Below are 21,374 nucleotides of genomic sequence, written 5' to 3'. Positions count from 1 at the left end.
GTGTGTGTGTGTCTATGTTTATGTACATGTTAACATTTTCTTTATCCATTCTTCTGTTCATGGACATTTGGGTTGTTTCCACCTCTTGGCAATTGGGAATAATGCAATTATGAACACTGGTATGCAAATATCTGCTGGAGTCCTATTTTCTTTTCTTTTGAGCATTTATCCATAAGTAAAACTGCTGGATTATATAATAGTTCTGTTTAATTTTTTTAAGGAACAGCCATAATATTTTCCTCAGTTGGCTGCACCATTTTACGTTCCCATTGGTGATACGCAATGATTCCAGTTTGTCCACTTCTGTGAAAACCCTTGTTATTTTTTGTTTTTTTTTTTTTTATAATAGCCATCCTGATGGATATGAAGTAATATTTCATTGTGGTTTTGATTTGCATTTCCCTAAAGATTAGTTAAATTGAATATCTTTTGATATGTTTATTGTCCATTCACACATCTTTTTGGAGAAATGTATATTCAAGTCCTTTTCCATTTTTGATATGTGTTGCTTGGGTTTTTGTTGCTGTTATATTAGAAGAGTTCCATATATTCTGGATATTAATCCATTATCAGTTATATGGTTTCAAATGTTTTCTCTAACCTGTGGGTTGTCTTTTCACTCTGTCATATCCTTTGACGCATAAAATTTCTCAATTTTGAAGTCCAATTTATCTAATTTTTTTTCCTGTGTAGCTTATGTTTTTGGTGTTTTAATCTAAGAAATCATTGCCAAGGCCAATGTCATAAAGTTTTCCCCCATTTTCTTCTAACAGTTTTATAGTTTTATATCTTACTTTTAGGTCTATCATCTATTTTGAGCTAATTTTTGTATATGATGTAAGGTAAGTGTCCACCTTCATTCTTTTGCATGTAAAGTGATTAAGTTCTATTGAAGTAGAGTTGATTTACAATGTTGTGATAATTTGTGCTATATAACAAGTGATTCTGTTATACATATACACACATTCATTCTTTTTCAAATTCCTTTGCCATATAGATTAACACAGCATATTGGATAGAGGTCCCTGTGCTACTGCAGGTTCCCATTGGCCATCCAGCAATTTACCTTCTGACTGTGAAGTTTCACCCATGGGAAGTACAGTGAGAATCTAGGTGCCCCGATGGGGCTTCTTAACATCATGACCCAGAGCTGCCGCTGAGCTCGTCTTCCCATTGCTCCCACTCATCATTTCCTGAAGGCTGCTATAGACTGGTATAAGAGTTGCTTTTTCTTTTTTAAACATCTAGAGGCACCTGTTCTTTGAAGTGGGTGTCAGCTGCAAATGTAACACCCATCATCACATGATATCTGTTTTTAGTTAGTGGAAAATGCTTCAATACTTTACTTACTTGCCGCCCTACTTGAAAATCCACAAACCAAAATTTCCTATAAGGGACCATTTTTTTCTCAAATATTTTTTATTTTTTGTATCAAAAGCCATCTTTTTAGTATTTAAATATACCATTTTAAATCTCCACTGTTTTTACTCTTCCAGCCCCAGATGCTTTGGGATTGGCCAGCCGGGGTACAGACAAGGCAAAGTCCAAGAACCACACCAAGCATAATCAGTCCCGAAAATGACACGGAAATAGCAACAAGAAACCCATGTCACAACAATATGAATCTCTCAAGTGGGTGGACCCCAAGTTCCTGAGGAACATGCGCTTTGCCAAGAAGCACAAGAGGGGCCTAAAGAAGATGTAGGCAAACAAGTGCATGTGCTGAAGCTATCAGGGCTCTTGTCAAACCCAAGGAGGTCAAGCCCAATATCCCAAAGGGTGGCAGCCGCAAGCTCAGTTGACTTGCCTGCATTGCTCACCCCAAGCTTGGGAAACGTGCTCGTGCCCATATTGCCAAGGGTCTCAGGCTGTACCACCCAAAGTCCCAGGCCAAGCCTCAGACCAAGGCAAGGCCACAGGTAAAGCTGCAGCTCCACCTCCAGCTCTGGCTCCCAGAGGTCCCCAGGCCCCCACAAAGACTCCACAATCGGAGTTCCCTTCATGGCTTATTGGTTAATGAATCCGACTAGGAACCATGAGGTTGAGGGTTCGATCCCTGTCCTCACTCATTGGGTTAAGGATCTGGTGTTAGCGTGAGCTGTGGCATAGGTCGCAGACGCAGCTCAGATCCCAAGTTGCTGTGGCTCTGGAGTAGGCCGGCAGCTACAGCTCTGATTAGACCTCCTAGCCTGGAAACCTCCATATGCTGCAGCTGTGGCCCTAGAAAAGGCAAAAAGACAGAAAGAAAAACAAACAAACAAAAACACTCCACAATAGAGGCGTTTACCTGCCAATGTGAGGACAGAAGAACTGGTGTGATCCCTGGGCTATTGTCTATATGGGGCTGGTGTCCTCCTGTGCTATTTGTACGAATAAATTTTTGCAACAGGATCTGTCAAAAAATAAATAAATAAAATAAAAAATTTTTTAAAAGTCTCCACTATTTTAGACCCCAGCTTCTTTGTTTTGTGACATCAGGCTACTCCTCAAACAGTGATAATATTATAGAAGTAGCCTATAGATACAACTAGGTTTAATAAAAAATGATATAAAAATCTCCACTATTTCAAATGGAAATAAAGAAAATGGTGTGTGTGTGTGTATATACATATATTTTTTTCTTTTTTTTTTCTTTTTTAGGGCTGCACACGCAGCATATGGAGGTTACCAGGCTATGGGTCGAATAGGAGCTATAGCTGCTGGCCTACACCAGAGCCACAGCAATTCAGGATCCTAGCTGCACCTGCGACCTACACCACAGCTCACGGCAATGCAGGATCCTTAACCGACTGACTGAGGCCAGGGATCGAACTTGCATCCTCATGGATGCTAGTCAGGTTCGTGTACTGCTGAGCCACCATGGGAACTCCCACAAAATGGTATATTTTAAAAATAGCATCTTACTTGCCAGTTGTCAGACTGGAAATATCAAAAATTCCTGGCAGAACTGAAAAGTCAGATAAACAATCGATTAAGAACTCACCAGCAGCAAATAGGGCACATCCATAAAACAAGAGTAGCATAGATCAAAGAAGATGACAAACATGATTATTTTGTGTTCATGATAATTTTTCTAGCTAGCATAAGTTATATTTTTCCTCTGAACAAATCAACCTATAAACTAAGAATGTATATCACTTCCATCCAAAAATGTCTTAATGGTTATACCAAGTAAATAATATCATGAAATATTGCTAGATCAATTATTTCCGTTTCTAAGATAGCTATAAATACATGACATAAGGAAGGAGCACTCTTTAAGGTAAACTAAGGGAAGGAGTTCCTAATGGGGCTCAGAGGTAAGGAACCCAACTATTATCCATAAAGATGAAGGTTTGATCCCTGGCCTTGCAAAGTGAGTTAAGGATCCAGCATTGTGGTGAGCTGTGGTGTAGGTCGCAAACATGGCTCAGATCCCAAGTTGCTGCGCCTGTGGCAGGCTGGCAGCTACAGCTGTAATTCAACCCCTAGCCTGGGAACTCTTTTATGTTGTGAATGTGACCCTTAAAAAGAGGAGAGACTAAGGGAAGAAACCTAGGATTTTTGTTGTTGTTGTTGTTACCTACCATCTAGCTCTATAAAACCTATTTCTTTCATTCCAAATCCTTGATATTCTAATCCTCTTCCTCAACTGTAATGAGAAACTATGGTGTGCACCTTGAGTTAATCTGTGCGGCCTAGTGAAAAATGAAAATGCAAGCCTCCTTTACAAAGAAATATGATTAGGAATTTCAAGATGTCAACAGCAGAGTATTAAACCACATCCAGGGTCATTCTGAGCACGGGCCCTGTGCAACTGCACAGTTTTCACGAAAGAAGTCACTATTGTGTCCATGCTTCTGTGTGCAGCCTTGTGAATTTCTGAGGACCCAATTGCAGATACTGATTCTCAGATGCTGCCGAAAGCTCATTTTCCCTTTTTTTTCATATTATAACCATCTGTCTCCTTCCTAGGCTGCAGTAACCCCATCTCTTGGTGGCTGAACTTTCTACCTTCCATGAAACTACGCTGTGTTGTCTCCTCTTCAGCCTTTTTTCCAAAGATGTATCCAGAATCCACTATGAGTAATTCATTCAACAATAACAAATATTTATCATCATGAATTGGGTCCCCCAAACAGATTCTGAGATGAGAATTTGAGCGAAAATATTTACTTGAGAGGTGCCAAGTTGGTGGGGACTGAAGAATTGATACTGAGAATAATCAATAAACAATGTATTTATAAGACAGCTACCTCAGTCTCAGAAGTAGTTCCCCCATCTCCTCATTCCCACCCCCCCCCCCACAATGGAGGACAAGAGAGCCCTAGTATTTATGCAACAAATGTTGAGAATCAGTAATTAAAAGGGGCTCTCTGGCAGGGGGTGGATTATAAATCCTCTCTCGTCAGATGCATAGGTGGATGTAATGCCCTATCATTTCTGGAAAGCATTCTCAAGCTTAGAGATGAAAATATTGGCAGTTGGAATTTGGCCAGAGCAAACGTAAATGGTACAGTCCAAGGGCGGATGGCTGATGGTGTCTGCTTTGTTTGTATGCCTGCTTTATCCCAGGTATCATTCTAAGTGCTGGGAATATAGGCCATAAACAAAATCCAAGCTCATAAATTTTGTATTCTGATTGGGAAGGCAGACAATAAACGAACATGTAACAAAAGGTGTAAGTGCTATTTAAAAAAGAATACTGGTTATGGGAGAAGGAAAGGGGAACTAGTTGAGAAAGGATGGCCAGGGAAAGTCTCTCTGGAAAGTGCTCTTTGAGCAGCAATCTTAGTAAGTGAGGGAGAAAACCCAGTAGGTATCCAGGGGCCAGGAGATCCAGGGAAAGGGAAGAGTAAATGGGAAGACCCAGCGATGAGTGTACATCAGCATGTTCAGGGAAGAGCAAGAAGGCCAGTATTGCTGGCTAGATCACTGGGAGAAAGGAACAGAATAGCAGCCAGTAGAGTCAGAATAGCAGGTAGGAGGGATGTTGTAGGACCTCATAGACCACAGTCAGAACGTGTTATTTCATTGTGTTGTGTCGTGTTGCGTTGTGAGATAAAAAGAAAGTGGAGGCTTTCGAGCAGAAAAGTTAATTGATCTATGGTGTCACCAATCAATATGGTTGGTCTCTTTTTTTTTCTGTTTTGCAGCCTACAATAGTCATGAGGAATATTACTTGGAGGCCAGAGCAGCCTAGCTTTTTTATTGTGCTTATAATCTAACTTCAGAAACACAAAACTAAAAATAGTAAAGCCAACACATGATCACCCATCCATTCATCCATACATTGAGAAAGCCGTTCAGACTTGAGTAGTTCCTACTCCCCAGCCCCCACTGCCAGCTGGGACAGTCTGCTGGCGGGTGTGGCAGCTGGAAGAGAGACGAATGAAGGGGCATAAGGCAAAACGAGAAAGATGAATATGTTATCCAACCTCATCACTGCTGCTTTTCATTTTCCTTTTTTTCCTTTCTTTCTTTTCTTTTCTTCTCTTTAACAATCTACCATAATCAAACGTGCCAATATAACATATACTACAGTTCTTGACACATAGAATCTATTCAATAAATGTTGATGGATTACAAACATCCATGTTACTATGCTGGGGGGAAGCAGTAATTACATAAAATTAGCCTAAGTACAAGTTGGCCCCCCAAAAATCACACAAGGGATTTGCTTATGCCCTGGGAAGCGAAGACCAGGGGCCAGAGGTCATCATGGTGAATAAGTTGATTTCCGCTTTGCTATAAGACGAGGCTATTGTGATTGTTGAAAACGGGAGAATCAGGAGATAGAATCTGAACTCCTCCTGTTGCTCCTTCCAATTAAACAAGCAGCACATCAGGAAGCACAAGAAACATTTGGGCCAGAAGATCTGCATCCTGGCAACCTCAGATTTCCATGGGGCAGAATGGAAGATACGGAAAAACTGACTCAAGTCGTCTGTTCCATCTGTGAGAAGACAGAAAGTGTGTGCCCTTGAGACAGAGTTTTTTCCCTGTTCTTTATCATTGAATTAAAGACAGGAAAGCAGAGGAGTTACATCTCTACATCACTGAAGAAGAGCATCCATTGAGGCACAATATCAGAGGGCGATTTTGTCCATGGCAAAGGTGGCGGGAGTTCCCTTCGTAGCTCAGTGGTTAACGAATCCAACTAGGAACAATGAGGTTGCAGGTTCAATCCCTGGCCTCGCTCAGTGGGTTAAGGATCCGGCATTGCCGTGAGCTGTGGTGTAGGTTGCAGACACAGCTTGGATTTGGCATTGCTTGGCTCTGGTGTAGGCTGGTGGCTGCAGCTCTGATTGGACCCCTAGCCTGGGAACCTCCATATGCCACAGGAGTGGCCATAGAAAAGGCAAAAAGACAAAAAAAAAAAAAAAAAAGATGGCTGTCGGGGGCAGGGGGATGGGAGGTAGGCAGCTGTTTTGGCAAAAGAGAAAGGAGAGGCCCCAGAGAGCTTCATGGTACTGCAGCGTCTATGATGCTGGGCAGCTGCCATAGCTGGGGGCCTAGAAACAGGACTGGAGGACCTCAGGTGGCCTTTCTCTCAGACGGAGACTGAAGGGAGCAACATGGGTAATGGGGCAGTCAAGACAGCAGCAGTGAGAGAGAAGGAGGCCTTGCCTGTGTGCTCAGGATTTGTAAAGGGAGATGTTTGGGGGACAGAACTCTCCCAAGTAGTTTGCAAAATTCAGACTCTAGAGAAAATCACCTTCTGCCCAGAATGACTAAGAAGTTGAACATCAAGCCTTGAAAGCCAAGAAAGAGAACAATCCTTCTGAATTTAGAACCCTACTGGTTACCAAATGAACAGAAGGAGCAGTGAAGCTGCCTTTGAACTTCCTTAAGTTTTCTTTTACTACTAAAAGGCATACTGACACAGCCTTACCATGAGGAAAAAAAAAAAAAATCAAGAGACTCTTCTCTGTTTTTAAAACTTACTGTTCTTAATCTCATTCAGAAACTGCAAGCTTGGGGTATTTTTCCTGGGTTGTGATCTACCTGGTTTCACTAACTGTAGCAAACTTTGCTCAGAATAGAAAGCAGTCCTGCATGACTAGTCCTCAAATTGAGATCCTAATTGTAGATCAAATTGAAGATCATTCTTCAAGTGAGACCATAAGCATAATTTCTTATTTAGAAATTGCAGTTATAACACACTTAAGCTATGAGTATTATTTTTTTTTTGTCTTTGTCTTTTGTCTTTTTAGGGCCACACCCACTGCATATGGAGGTTCCCAGGCTAGGGATCAAATCAGAGCTATAGCCACCGGCTTACACAACAGCCACAGCAATGTGGGATCCAAGCCATGTCTGTGGCCTACCTACACCACAGCTCATGGCAACACCAGATCCTTAAGCCACTGAGCAAGGCCAGGGATCCAACCTGCATCCACATGGATGCTAGTCAGATTCATTTCCACTGAGTCATGACAGGAATTCCTAAGGTATGAATATTCTTCACCTACACAACTATCTACTCCTCTTTTTGAAGATATTAAGATAGAGATAGAAGTGGAGAAAGAAAAAACGTAAGTATTGGCTTCACAGCCTTTGTGGAGAGTAGAATTTCTACTAGCCACAATAAAATCCTGGCTAGCAATACAATTCAGAAGGCACTGATAATCATTTACTATAGGATGATCATTTCTGAAACTGCCCTGGCTAAACTGTGTGTTTAAGTAGATACAGATATCCATAATTTATTTTATTTTATTTTTTATTTTATTTTTTGCTTTTTAGGGCCACATCCGTGGCATATGGAGGTTCCCAGGCTAGGAGTTTAATCAAAGCTACAGCTGCCAGCCTGCCCCACAGCCACAGCCACGCCAGATCTGAGCCGCATCTTCAGCCTACACCACAGCTCATGGCAACACCGGATCCTCAACCCAGTGAGCGAGGCCAGAGATTGAACCTGCAACCTCATGGTTCCTAGTCAGATTCATTTCTGCTGCGCCACGACAGGAACTCCTAGATATTCAGAATTTTTCCTTCATCTTTTCATTCTTACAGATGAAAAGCTGAATTATTTTAAGCTATGGCAAAGGCCTCTGTTTCTTTCCCCCAATGAGTTAGAATAAAAAAGGAACTCAACAAAGAAATATAGAGGGAAAAATCTTCAAATGCACTCTTCATATCAAACATAATAAAACTTCCTCACAAAGCCAACTTCCCTCCGAGTTTGTATCATTATTTGTAAAAGATCTCAGATAGCAATAAAACATTTTCCTTCTATCAAAATAGCAGGAAAAATAAATATGACCTGTATGTAATGCAAGCAAGAAAACACAAGCAGCTTTTTTTTAATAAAGGGCTGACAATTCTACCTCAAATTTGCAATCATTTTGTTCATTGTTTCCACAATCTTGGAATTACTAGTTTTTTGGGGTTTTGGTTTTGGTTACACCTGTAGCATGTGGAATTTTGGAAGGCCCAGGCTGAGATAGAACTCATGCCACAACAGTGACCCAAGCCATTGCGGTGACAACTCTAGATCCTTAATCCATTGTGCCACAAGAGAATTCTTGAAATTACTAGTTTCATTAGGAATAAGGAAAAGGGATTGGGTGCACATGATCTGGGAGAGTTTAAGAAAAGTAGGAAATGTGATATACATTGACTAACACATACACGTCATTCACACATGGCCGTATGTTAATTCACTTTGTTCTTTATAGTGTCTTCCAGTGTAGAGCTAATGTTTTACTGAACAGCAAGTCCTCATTATTACAGGATAATCTGTCCTGGAAAAAGCTCATTTAAGGTGAATCTACCTAAAACAGGAAATAAAATATCATTTTGTACAGAGTAAACAAAGGCTTGATTATTTTATTTTGAAAAATATATCAAAACTTATAAAACTATTGTCTCATATTTAACAGTGTACCAAATAAAATCGTGGCTATGCAGTAATTAATACAGCAAAGAATGACCCAAAGGTTGATTCTTTTTAGAGTAAACTTTTCCGACAAATATGCAGGCTAGCAATGTATACAATTTGCTACTTCTATGATATTTGCAAAAAAGATCACAGTGAGACACTGAAAATTTTTCAAAAGCTTTAATTTCCCAATGTGCTCTCCTAATGCATTGATATTCAAATAAGTCTCTTTGAAATCTCTATTATGTTACCATTCTTGCCCATTAGTTCTTCTTTGGTTATTAATTGAGCCAATTCTACGAGGCCCTCATTTGTCAATAGCTGCCTCTAAACTGAAAGTTCTCCAGCATTACTTCCATTGATTTTATTGACTTTATTGTGTCCCAGCTTCACTTTCTAGTCAATATGCATTGTGCTTAATTTATACTATTAGATATTTACAACATCCAGATAGTGATTAAGAGGCTTATCACCAAAGATGCTGATGTGATGGAGCTCTAGGCTGATTTAAGCGGTGCAGGTATCCATAGGGAACATACCGAATTTTGATAACTTCAGCATCCTTATGCAACACCCCTTGCTTTCGAGCATAAAATACCAAAAAATTAGGAAAAAAAATTATGTCCTAAATATATGCCTATTACATTTTCAAACAACATTAAGTAAATATGGAATAAATAAGCACACACTGATTTAGAACACATACTAGTTTATGGAAGTTGGTGTTTATGGACTGAGTTGTGAAAATTTTCAAGACTTAGCCTTTGAAAGCTCTTTATATTGAAATTTCATCAACAAACATACTTTAAAAATAAGACACAAAACTGCTAAAATGAGGTGGGCCTATGGAAAAAGAGCCAGGAGGATTTAATCAAATGAATGCTTTACTTTTTTTATGGCTATTTTCACCCAGTTTTTAGTTCATTTTATCTTTACTCTGAAGAAGATAGACTCTTTAGAATCATTCTGCATATTTTCATGTCCCAGTAGGAGAGCAGTCTAGGACTGACTATTGGTTTAGCAACAACATTTACTCATTTCTTTTGCTCAGAAAGCACTCACTCAGGCTGTTTGGAAATGGATCAGACCACTTGTGTGCTAGCCATGGACACTCTCACTATACTATATGAGATGTGTACAGAAAATCAGACTAAGTCCCAGAAATCCAATCCTAAAGGATCCTTCTTTTTTTTTTTTTTTGTCTCTTTAGGGCTGCACCCGTGGCATATAGAAGTTCCCAGGCTTCACCCATGAGTCAAATCAGAGCTGGAGCTGCCAGCCTACACCCGTAGCCATAGCAACGCTGGATCTAATCCTTGTCTGAGACCTTCATCACAACTCAGGGCAATGCCAGATCCTCAACCTGCTGAGCAAGGCCAGGGATCAAACCCATGTCCTCATGGATACTCGTTGGGTTCATTACCGCTAAGCCACAACAGTATCTCCTAGAGGAGCATTCTTTATCCGTAATATGCTGTGACCCTAAGCAATTATTATTTTTACAAGATAAGCAGTATATTAGAGAGCCTAACTTAAGGAGATGCTCCTGGTTAGACCCAGGGCTAGAAACAGTAAAAGATGACTTAAATGATGAGTAAGGGGTATCTCTGTTTCTGAATATGTTTATATAGACAATATGACCTCATGTAGGGCATTGCAAGAAGGAGAAGCTAAAGAGTCCCTGTTTATTGAGGGCCTGTTATGTGTCCAGTTCTTAACACATGCATTTTAATTCATTAACTAGGCAAGTAGAAAATCATCTAACTGCTACTTCCTGGTTTAATTTTGTTTATATATTCCATCTGAAATTTGAGTACGTCTATGTATATGAATTGAGGTAGGATGTCAGGACTTACTTCTTCCAAATCGTTCACTAAATTTTCCAGTAAACTTTATTAACCTTCACCCTTAGATTTAAATTACCCTATTATATCCATAAACAAATAGGACTGACTTCTGAGCTATGTAGTCTATTCTATTGTTCTTTATGTCCACTTTAATATTAACATCATACTATTTTCATTAGTAAAGCTTTAGGTTTTCACATATAGTATGTAATTAAATACTCCTGCATATTTTGTAGTTTATAGTTATCTTCCAGAGAAATTTTAAAATTAAACTCATTAAAAATTCTGGTAATATTTATTTGGGATTGCATTAAACTTATATATTAATTAGGTTAGAATTAAAGTTTTTTTAACAGTATTAAGTCTTCCCATCTAAGAACATGATCTATCTCTCCATTTTTTTTTCAAGCCTTCTGTCACAACCTTAAGAAGAGTTTGATTATACACTTCATATGAACTCATGCATTTATTATTATTGTTATTGTTATTATTACTTTATAACTTTATTATCTATGAATAAGGTTTTTTCCTTTTACATTTTTTTTGTTTTGTCTTTATTCCTTTTACATTATTGCCAATACATAGCATACCATTTTTTTTATGATTTTTTTTATTTTCCCACTGTACAGCAAGGGGATGAGGTTATACTTTCATGTATACATTACAATTACATTTTTTCCCCCACCATTTGTTCTGTTGCAACATGAGTATCTAGACAAAGTTCTCAATGCTATTCAGCAGGATCTCCTTGTAAATCTATTCTAAGTTGTGTCTGATAAGCCCAAGCTCCTGATCCCTCCCACTCCCTCCCCCTCCCATCAGGCAGCCACAGTCTCTTTTCCATGTCCATGATTTTCTTTTCTGAGGAGATGTTCATTCGTGCTAGATATTAGATTCCAGTTATAAGTGATATCATATGGTATTTGTCTTTGTTTTTCTGGCTCATTTCACTCAGGATGAGATTCTCTAGTTCCATCCATGTTGCTGCAAATGGCATTATGTCATTTTTTTATGGCTGAGTAGTATTCCATTGTGTATATATACCACATCTTCCGAATCCAATCATCTGTCGATGGACATTTGGGTTGTTTCCATGTCCTGGCTATTGTGAATAGTGCTGCAGTGAACATAGCATACCATTTTTATAACTTAATATTGTACCTGGCCACTTTGGATTCAGATATTACAGTTTATTGATTCTTTTTAAATTTCCTGTGTAGGAATCATATTTTCTGTGAGTGGAAATTTTACCTTTTTTTTTTGCATTCCATAAATTTTTATTGAGAGCTTATGTATCAGGTTATGTCTAATAGGGGCAGACAGACATAAAAAAATAAAATCACAAAACCTGCCCTCAAGGAATTTGCATACCTGGAAATCAGTATAGGTAAGATAAAGGTAGGGAGGTGTGAACACTGGTCCTTGATGGGTTTCCCAATATTGAATAACTGCAACTCTGCATCTTTCCCTTTTCCCTTTTAACATTTACATTTTCAATTCCTTAGTATATTTTTCAGGGCCCTCAATGCATATTAAATGGTCATAGTTTAAAACAAACACTTGTCTTTGTGAGAATTCTAATATTTCACCATAAGAATGTTTGGCTATAAGTTCTCAGTAAAGTCTTAGGTTATTAAGATTTATGTTTTTGTGAGTTTTTCATTATCAGTAAATTGTTTTATACCTGTCAAGATAATTATACGTGTTTTCTCTTTATGGTTTGGGTCTTAACAGTAAGAGGTTTTTAACATTACTACTAAGGAAGTTTATAACTCATACTTTTTCTTTTTCCACAGCTCTAAGTTTAGGAAAATAATTGGAATAGGCTGTGTATCTTGAAGAGGCTAAAGGGGAAAATATACTGAATAAGCTGCACTGTCCTTTACCGTGCCAGGTAGCTTAGTACGGATTGACTTCCACCAAGACTGATGATACACCTAAGGCTGATGACACGGTCCCTCACAAATATACACTTTAATCTGTAGGAAAATTGCCACAGCCACGGAAAAATAAGACTGGGCTTGGAGGGTGTCAGTTGAACTTCTAGGGGTTCTTATGGGGCTCTAACTCTTTTGGACTTACTATCTGCAAATGTGCATCTGCCAGTGTCCTCTGTCTGTTGTTGGAGAATGCTACTGGCCTCTTTGCTGTGTATACTGATTGCAATGACTTCCTTCTGTAGCTTCTAGATAACTAAATTTTCATGATTTATCAGGAGGTGTCTTTGTTTTCTCAGTCAATTCGATCTTACTATTGCCATTTATCAATTTGGTAGATGTAAGATCTTTTAATCTAATAAGTTATGTGAATTCTTTTTCTAATATTAAGTGATTCTTGCATTGCTGGAATACAGTCCACTAGTTTCAAGATTTAAGTTTTTTTCATATACTACTGGAACCAAATATATTCAAGAATGTGTTACATGGTAAAGGTTACTTCTCAATTCAGTGTGGAAAAGATGGGCTTCTTCAATACATGGTGTTGTAAAAAGAAGAAAAATATTAAATTGGATTAATCTTTTACACAGTACATAAAAGGTGCTCTACAAATGTGCCAATGATTAAATGTACACTGTGATATAAGAGGGTAATTAATGAATGGTTGGCAGTCCAAGTGACCTGGCAGTTAAGGATACAGCGTTGTCACTGCTGCGGCTGGGGTTTGATCCCTGGTTCAAGAACTTCCGCATGCTGTGGGTGTGGCCAAAAAAAAAAAAAAAAAAAGGAAGAGAGACGGTAAAGGTACAAGGAGAAAATTTCAGTGCATTCCTTTATAATTTGGGGATAGAAAAAGCCTTTTTAAACCTCAACTTTTCTAAAGCCTAAGTCTCAAAATACAAAAACCAAGGATAAGAAAAATATTGATAAAGTAGACTACATAAAAATGGAAAAAGTTCTACATGGCAAAAGATATTAGGGGCAAATCTAAAATTAAATGAGAAATTGAGATAAAGCATTTGAAATTCACAGCAGGAGCAATACTTTAAATATACTTTGTCTAATCCTTTAAAAGCCTCTAGAAATTGAGAAAAATAAGATTAGAAATCTACAGGAAAATGTACAGTTCGTGGAAGAGGAAATACAAAGGGTCCTAACATACGAAGTGATGTTCAACTTTCTCTTAATAAGAGAAGTGCTCATTGAACTACTCTAAGATCATACTGCTCACCTACCAAATTAGCAAAGCTCCCAACAGCGAGTTGAGGAAGAAAGTCTGCTCCTGTAACACAGGTAGGCATGCAAAATGGAGTAAACTCCATGAAGGACAGTTTGGTTAGACCTGACAAAATGCAATTGGCCTTTTATTGCTACAACTTTTCCCTACAAATATGCCTGCTTGTATGCAAAATGCTTTATATACAAGGTTATTCATTGCTATTGTTTTTTACAAGAAAAATTTTACACAGGGCAAAGGGAACCCAAGTGTCTATCAAAAGAGAACTACTAAAATAAATTCTGGTAAACCCAGACATCAGAATAGGAGGCACCATTATAAAAGCAAGTGAAGAAACTTACCTTGCACTGATGTGGAAAGATCTTTAGACTACATTGGGTTTTTTTCTTTTTTTTTCTTTTTTTTTTTTTTTGGCATTTTTGCCATTTCTTGGGCCACTCTCACGACATATGGAGGTTCCCAGTCTAGGGGTCTAATCGGAGCTGTAGCCACCCACCTATGCCAGAGCCACAGCAACTCGGGATCCCAGCCGTGTCTGCAACCTACACCACAGGTCATGGCAACGCCAGATCCTAAGCCGCTGAGCAAGGCCAGGGATCAAACCCACAACCTCTTGGTTCCTTGTCAGATTCGTTAACCACTGCGCCAAGATGGGAACTCCTAGACTACATTGTTAAGTGAAAAACAAGCAGATCGAAGAAACATACATTATGCTAGCTATAATGCTATTAATCACTAAAGAGATAATCGCGGTCACAGCAATGATTCTCAAAGTGTGGCCTGAGGACCCCAAGATCATTTCAAGGGCCCACAAGGTCAAACTACTTTCATGACAATACTAAAAATTTATATGTTCAATTTTGGCACTTTCTAAAATTTATAAAAACACATTAGCGAAAACTCCAGGAATAAAAGCAGGCTTGGACTTAACTGATTCAGAATCGTCTGGCTGACATTTTTCTGGCTCTGTCACTTGTGCTGTGCCATTATCAATGGCATTTAGGTCAGGCTGTGAAGAAATGAATAAACACTGCCTGGCAACACTACGGAAACAGACCACAATGGCAGACCACTTGCTTTCTAAGTCTCGTCCTTTCCACAAAGAAATTTACAAAAAGAAAAAGAGCGTCACAAGATAAATATCCCCGAAAGGCCGAGTCCAAAAAATGGCTGTCTATATTAAACTCTTCTTTCCTCTTAAGACTTATAGTGGTAAAAGTAAACTATACAATTGAGATAAGTTCTAGGTCATAATAAAATTTTTAGTGGGTAACTTATTCTTTCTTAACAAGTAAGTACAGACGTACTAAACACAGGATTTGTGGTCATAGCTGTATGTAGCTGGGGACCAGATGCTTGGTCACAAGGGAAATTGAATGAGAATGGAAAGCCACCTCTACTATTAAAAATTCAAAAACATATGGCATTTGCTGTTTATAAAATATTTCTCTCTTGTGTAAAACGTTTCTGAACCATGGTCTCCGGGGCACACACTCTGAGCTGTTTTTTCCTGGAGTAGTGTTTCATTTGCACACACTAACCCACATTTTCTTCTGTGATTCTCCATATGACTAATGAAGCATAGCTCTGAGGTTATGATTTAGGGGAATATGTGTGGCCATGGAGTACATAGCCCTGACTGGACCCATGCCTTTTTTATAAACATGTTCTCACACAATTGGCTGTCCATTCTCCATTTTCCTCTGTTCTTTTTCATTTTGATTTTTAAAGGTGATCTATTCAACTGTAACTGAGTAAGAAAACTGTGTTTTCGACACTGGCTCTTGGATTTGCACCTTCAATAAAAAGGTATAGGCTATTAGTTCTTCAGATTCTGTCCAAGCTTTTCCCCAAGGGATAGTTCCAAGCCTCATCACTTCATGCTGGGCCAGTTTTTCAGCTACCTGCAAGGCCCAGCTGTCTAAGGCTACACAATTAAAGAGATACTGCACGACATGCCCTGAGAATGTTTTTCCCTTCCTGCTCACATTCATTTAACTTATCCATCCTCATATAACATTTCCTTAAGTAGACAGATTATATATCTATTTACTTGTATATACCAGTAAAATGAGTGCAATGGGTACGAAAGCAGTTTAGGTTCTGAGTGTGTTTATTTGCAATACAGTGAAACACTTGAAGTGTAAATATATTTCAAACTTAGAAATGAATATATAAAACTTTTAAGGGTATATTAAAATCTTATTTGTATTTATTTATTTATTTATTTTTTGTCTCTTGTCTTCTTAGGGCCACACCCACAGCATATGGAGGCTCTCAGGCTAGGGGTCCAATTGGAGCTGTAGCTACTGGCCTATGCCACAGCCACAGCAACTCGGGACCTGAGCTGTGTCTTCGACCTACACCACAGCTCACAAGGCCAGGGATCAAACCCTAATGGTTCCTTATGGATACTAGTCAAGTTCATTAACCACTGAGCCACAGTGGGTATTCCTTACTTGTATTTCTTTATCTAGAAATCAATAAGTACAATAAACACAAAAGCTAATGGTTTCCAAAAATTGTAGCCTCAATTAGTCCCTTTCACAAGTGGAATGATCAAATTACTGCAAACACCTTGGATTTCACTGAAGGCCACATATCAGATTTAAATCATGTTTCAATTTCCAAAATCCTTCCATTTTTTAGCTGCTTTGTGGAATCTAGGTTTAGTGGGGTGTTGTTTTGTTTTTGTTTTTGTTTTGGAAAAATTTCTTTTTAGACATGGTTCTAGAAAAGGTATTTAAACTGCCAACACATCTTGCATATTTGTCTGAATAGCTTAGTCAAGATTGGTTTTATAATGTGACCAAATGATGGAAGTTTTTGAATGACACCAAAGTTTGCTGGAGGTGATTAAATTTTCAGGATGAATATGAACAACACATTTACAAAATGTGTCAACTGATCACAGGGAATCCCAAAGACTCGAGAACAAGAAAATACAAACCAAAAATAAAATAATCAAATGTGCTAAAGCTTATTCGTACAGTAGTAAGAATGATATCCTGAAACTTTCATGTTTATAGTTTACTTGGATCATCATCCTATGATCCTTGGATGTCACCTTTTCCAGGAAGCCTTCTGTAGATCCTCTAGTTCCTTTTTTTTTTTTTTCAGCCCTTCCTTACTCATCAGTAACTGACAGCAGAGAGTGTTGGTAGAATGTGTGCATATTAAGAAGTGAAATAAAAACAGTTAATTCCGTGAAAGAAACATTTCAACTGTTAAAATGAAAAGCATACAGATAAAGTACAAAATACAAGTTGTGCAATTTCAGTAATTATGTATGTACAATTAGTGCTCTTAAATTTGCATTTAAGACTAGCCATACACAAAATAAAGGTGAGTGGCATGATTCATGCTAATAATTTCAATTTTTAATTTTTCTTTACTTAAAATACTACATTAGACATTTAAAGACACTGTAACTGGAGAGAGGAACCCTAGAAGAAAGAAGAACCTTTAACAGCACTTTTTCCTGATTTTTGAACTTTTTCTGCTTTTTCATTTTGTACTGAGCCCCACAGATTATGGAGTGTTGGTTATAACGATACATCAAACAGGATCCCTTGAAGTCTGGAAAAGTTCAACATCTTCCAGAATGTCTGCTCTATAGAGAGATGACAGATAGATGGATGATAATAAATAGATAAATAGATAGGTAAAATATTGTTTATTTTGTTAAAGCACCCACTGTGTAAATATTTCTGAAGTATGAATACCTGGTTCATCACTTCCTTAGAATCTGCTTACCACCATTCACTGCCTCCGTGTTGTTTATAGTTTTAGGACTAGGAGTTTTGAATTTCTTTTTAATACTGCATCTAATACTGGCCTTTCTCAGGGGCATTTCTGCTCTGGTGCGCGGTGTGCTTGATGACCTTTAGGGGAAGATCAGGTGGTTCCTCTGTTCTTCACACTTGGGAAGGAAAGACCTGCTTGTAAAATACAACAAATGTTTCCTGGATTGAAGCCAATTTATTTTTGATCTTCATTTGATCTTTATTTCACCTAATCCTTTTCTTTGTGTGATTTCCATTTGTTGATATGCCAAAATTCTGCCAACTAGTTTCCGTCTTCAAAAAAAAAAAAAAAACCCTCAATTTCTGTCATTTAATTTAATATTTAGATTTATTTGCCAAACATAAATTAAATCCTCTCTGTTCTAACGTCAACCCCTAATCAGGTCAGAAGCATATCTTTTGTCTTGGCGATCCATCGACTCACCTATAGGCTTATTGTGCCATTCCATTAAAGGACTGTCATAGATTGGTCTTTGTGGCTATGTTTAATTGGGGGGAAGAAGGGAGAAAGGATTCTTTTTCCAGTTATTTATTTTCACAAGAGAATATGTTCAAGTCACTGTGGTCAAATCTATAGAGTACCAATTATCTCTAAGTAATGTTTCTAATACACTCAGCTTTCATTGGAGTTGCCCATATAAAGTGGATGACCCCCCCCCAAATGCCTTTAGTCTCAATTCAAAGACATGATACAAGGACTTATTTGATCCATTCCATAGATTATGTCACAGTCTATTCTTGTTAATCTAGAGTTATGGCAATTTGTGCATTCTCCTGTTGCAAATAATCTGTAGGCAAGACGAAAGTCCTCCTGCAAAGCTTTACTAAACTGTAGACCTGCTAAGAGAAACCTTCTTTTTCCAGATGAAACTCTATTCAGAGGGCTGGGCAAAGCAAACTGAAGCACCAATTAGCACTGTTAGCTCAGCATTTTCAACATGCAAGTTTGCTTCCAAAAACCTCCCTTTGAGCCTGAGTTTGCAAGAGGTTCAGATCTCCTGAGTTTCACTTTGAGTGTCAAGTTCAAGCAGAACCCCAGAGTAACTCAAAGCAAAACCCACTTTGGACCCTTTGAGTTTCACCTGGCTTCTACCTGAAAGAACTTCACAGTGTTCCCTTAAAACTTGGCCCAAGTTTGCATGCAATTCAACTGAAATCCAATTCATCATTACTGAAAGGTTTGCAAACCTCCATAAAATGAGGTGTGAACCTGGTATGACCTCTGGGTATCTAAGGAAGATTACCAGAGTTGTCAACAAACTTAAACAGAACTGTTAAAAACTGGTGAAGAATCTACATGTTATATTTTAAACAATAATTCACCTCCAAGAAATCTATGAATCACATATAATTGGCCCTAAGAGATGAGTTATTTCTGCTTAGTAAAATTATTATTTTTTCATCTCTGGATAGCCTTTAAAATAGGAAGGATGTTGGTTAATTGATGAGAAATTAGGTGGCTACTATTACATGCTGTTTTCATCTCATCAACACATAGAGTAAATAACGAGTTTAGGCACGTTATTAACCATTGGCTAGAAAGTGGCCCCAGGAATCTACATTTTTCTAATGGCAAACTGTTGAGATAATTCAATATCTTAGCGCAACACAATGGGTTGGAACAACCTGTCACAGAAGACAAACTTCCACTTTTTCCACTGGAGATAAAACTGTGCTTATTCTTTTCTTTGTTCCACAGGCAGAGTTTCTTCCCTGGCTCATCTCTGCCTTGCCCTCCACCCTCTTCTCTCACCACAAAGACCTCTTGTATCTTCCTGATAATCCTCATTCATTCTCCCTCCTCTAATCATTTCCCCTCTTCCCCTTCAAGCCACATTTCCCTCCTTTATTCTCCAACCTCCCACCCATCCCCCTCAGTTCTTCATCTGCTTCTTTTCTTCAGCTTTCTGATGGAACTTTTCGACCAGCTTCCCACGGCACCTGTTTTACGACAGTGTTGTAAATGGGCTTCTGATACCCCCTCCACCATTCCTGTACATGGGCAAGTCTTCCTAATTCTAGCCCAGCGCACCCTTTGTTCTTTGCACTGGGGTTTTCCGAACTCGAGAGGGGAGGTTGTATGACTATACTCAGACCCTGCCACTGAGCAACACTTTGCAGCATCTGTGGATGACAGAGTGACTTTATTCCATCAACTTAATCACTAACAGGAAAAATAAAAAAATAATGTATAGCGGGAAAAAAAATGTGGATTTGAGAGTCAAAAAGAGCTAGATTTGAATTGCATCTCTGTGGCAGCAACCTTGAACAACTGACCTACACTCTTGGAGCTCTGGCTACATCTCTAGTGAAATGAGGACACTAATATCTACCTTGAAACACTAAAAAAATAAATGAAATAATGCATTATTGAGACCCTGTTCGTATTAATTCTTTACCATCAAGAGGTTCCTTAAGAGAAGATGGTGCATCTTAATCTTAGGTATAAGCCAGAATAGTTTAGTGGAAAATTAGTTTATTTTTAGCCTTTTCATATAACTTCCCCATTTAATGTCCTAAACAACGTGTGTTTTCTCTTTGAGGCACAAACGACACCAGTCTCAAAGAACCCTATTTTTTTTCATTTGGGAAGAACATTCCAAAATGTGCATTTTGCTAGAGCTAGGGTGATTTCACGCTATCTGCTTGGGTTAGAGCACCTGTCTAGCAAAGGAGAATCTTATGAAAAATAGCATACTCATAACTTGTATTTGTACATTAACTTCCAAAGAAAACATTCGTTGTTAAATATTATCTTTAAAGAAAACCAAATTAAAACTTATTTGTGCGAGTTTGAGTCGCGGTGCCGCGAAGGAGCAGTCGGCAGGATCTCGTTTGGTGTCTGACCAGTCCTTTCTCTGCCTTGTTTGTTTGAGCTTCAGCAGAAACTTGCAGCAAGGCTTGGAAGGACTTTGGAAAGTCCAAGACAAAGGCGGGTTCCCGCTCTCAGAGAGCAAGTTTGCAGTTTCCTGTGGGCCATATTCATTGACCTCTGAAATCTCAGACGACCAGCCATGGATGCATGGGTGCGACTGCCTCTTTGTACAGTGCAGACATCCTGAAGAACATCACTCCAGAGGTATTTGAATTGGCAGGAAACGCATCAAAAAATCTGAAGGTAATGTGTATTACTCCTCATCACTTGCAACTGGCTATTCGTGGGAAAGTGTTGGATTATCTCATCAAGGCTACAGTTGCTGGTGGTGGTGTCATTCCACACATCCACAAATCTCTGGGGAGAAAGGACAACAGAAGTCTGCCTAAAGGATGCCTGGATTGCTTATTATCTCAGGACTCTAATTACTCTAACAGCTTGGTGATTGCAGTGGACCGTATCTCTGTAAATTACACAATTTTGCATTTTGGAATTCCATTTGAATAAGTTGGAAGTTTAATTAGCTTTCCAGCCAGCCAAATTTCTGCATGTGAGTCTTAAACACTTTAAGTGTTACTGTGGCTTCAAAGAAGCTATTGATTCTGAAGCAGGGAGTTTTGATTGAGTTGCCTGTTTTTTAAAAAATTTTGGATTTTAATTGTGATGCAGAAGTTATAATGGCAAACATTTGGTTTTGTACAGATATTGTTTACACTTTGATGGGTAAGCTCAAGAAAGGTCGTATCCAAACAAAACAAAACAAAGCAAAACTTAATAGTGCTAATAATTGTAAAAATAATGATAAT

General features: G+C 38.5%; 2 pseudogenes; both read left to right on the top strand.

Moving 5' to 3' along the window:
* Nucleotides 1-109: 109 nt before the first annotated feature.
* LOC146405996 (large ribosomal subunit protein eL29 pseudogene) lies at nucleotides 110-2,017 on the top strand (annotated as a pseudogene).
* A 2,837-nt stretch (nucleotides 2,018-4,854) lies between these two features.
* Nucleotides 4,855-20,957, top strand: LOC100152021 (uncharacterized; annotated as a pseudogene).
* The last annotated feature ends 417 nt before the right edge of the window (nucleotides 20,958-21,374 follow it).

Source organism: Sus scrofa, chromosome 1 (assembly GCF_054392235.1).
Source record: "Sus scrofa isolate SSC_HxYL_T2T_F1_AM1 chromosome 1, Sscrofa_HxYL_maternal_Yorkshire_Landrace_v2.0, whole genome shotgun sequence".
Taxonomy (NCBI): Eukaryota; Metazoa; Chordata; class Mammalia; order Artiodactyla; family Suidae; genus Sus; species Sus scrofa.
This window is presented reverse-complemented; position numbering and strand designations above follow the sequence as displayed.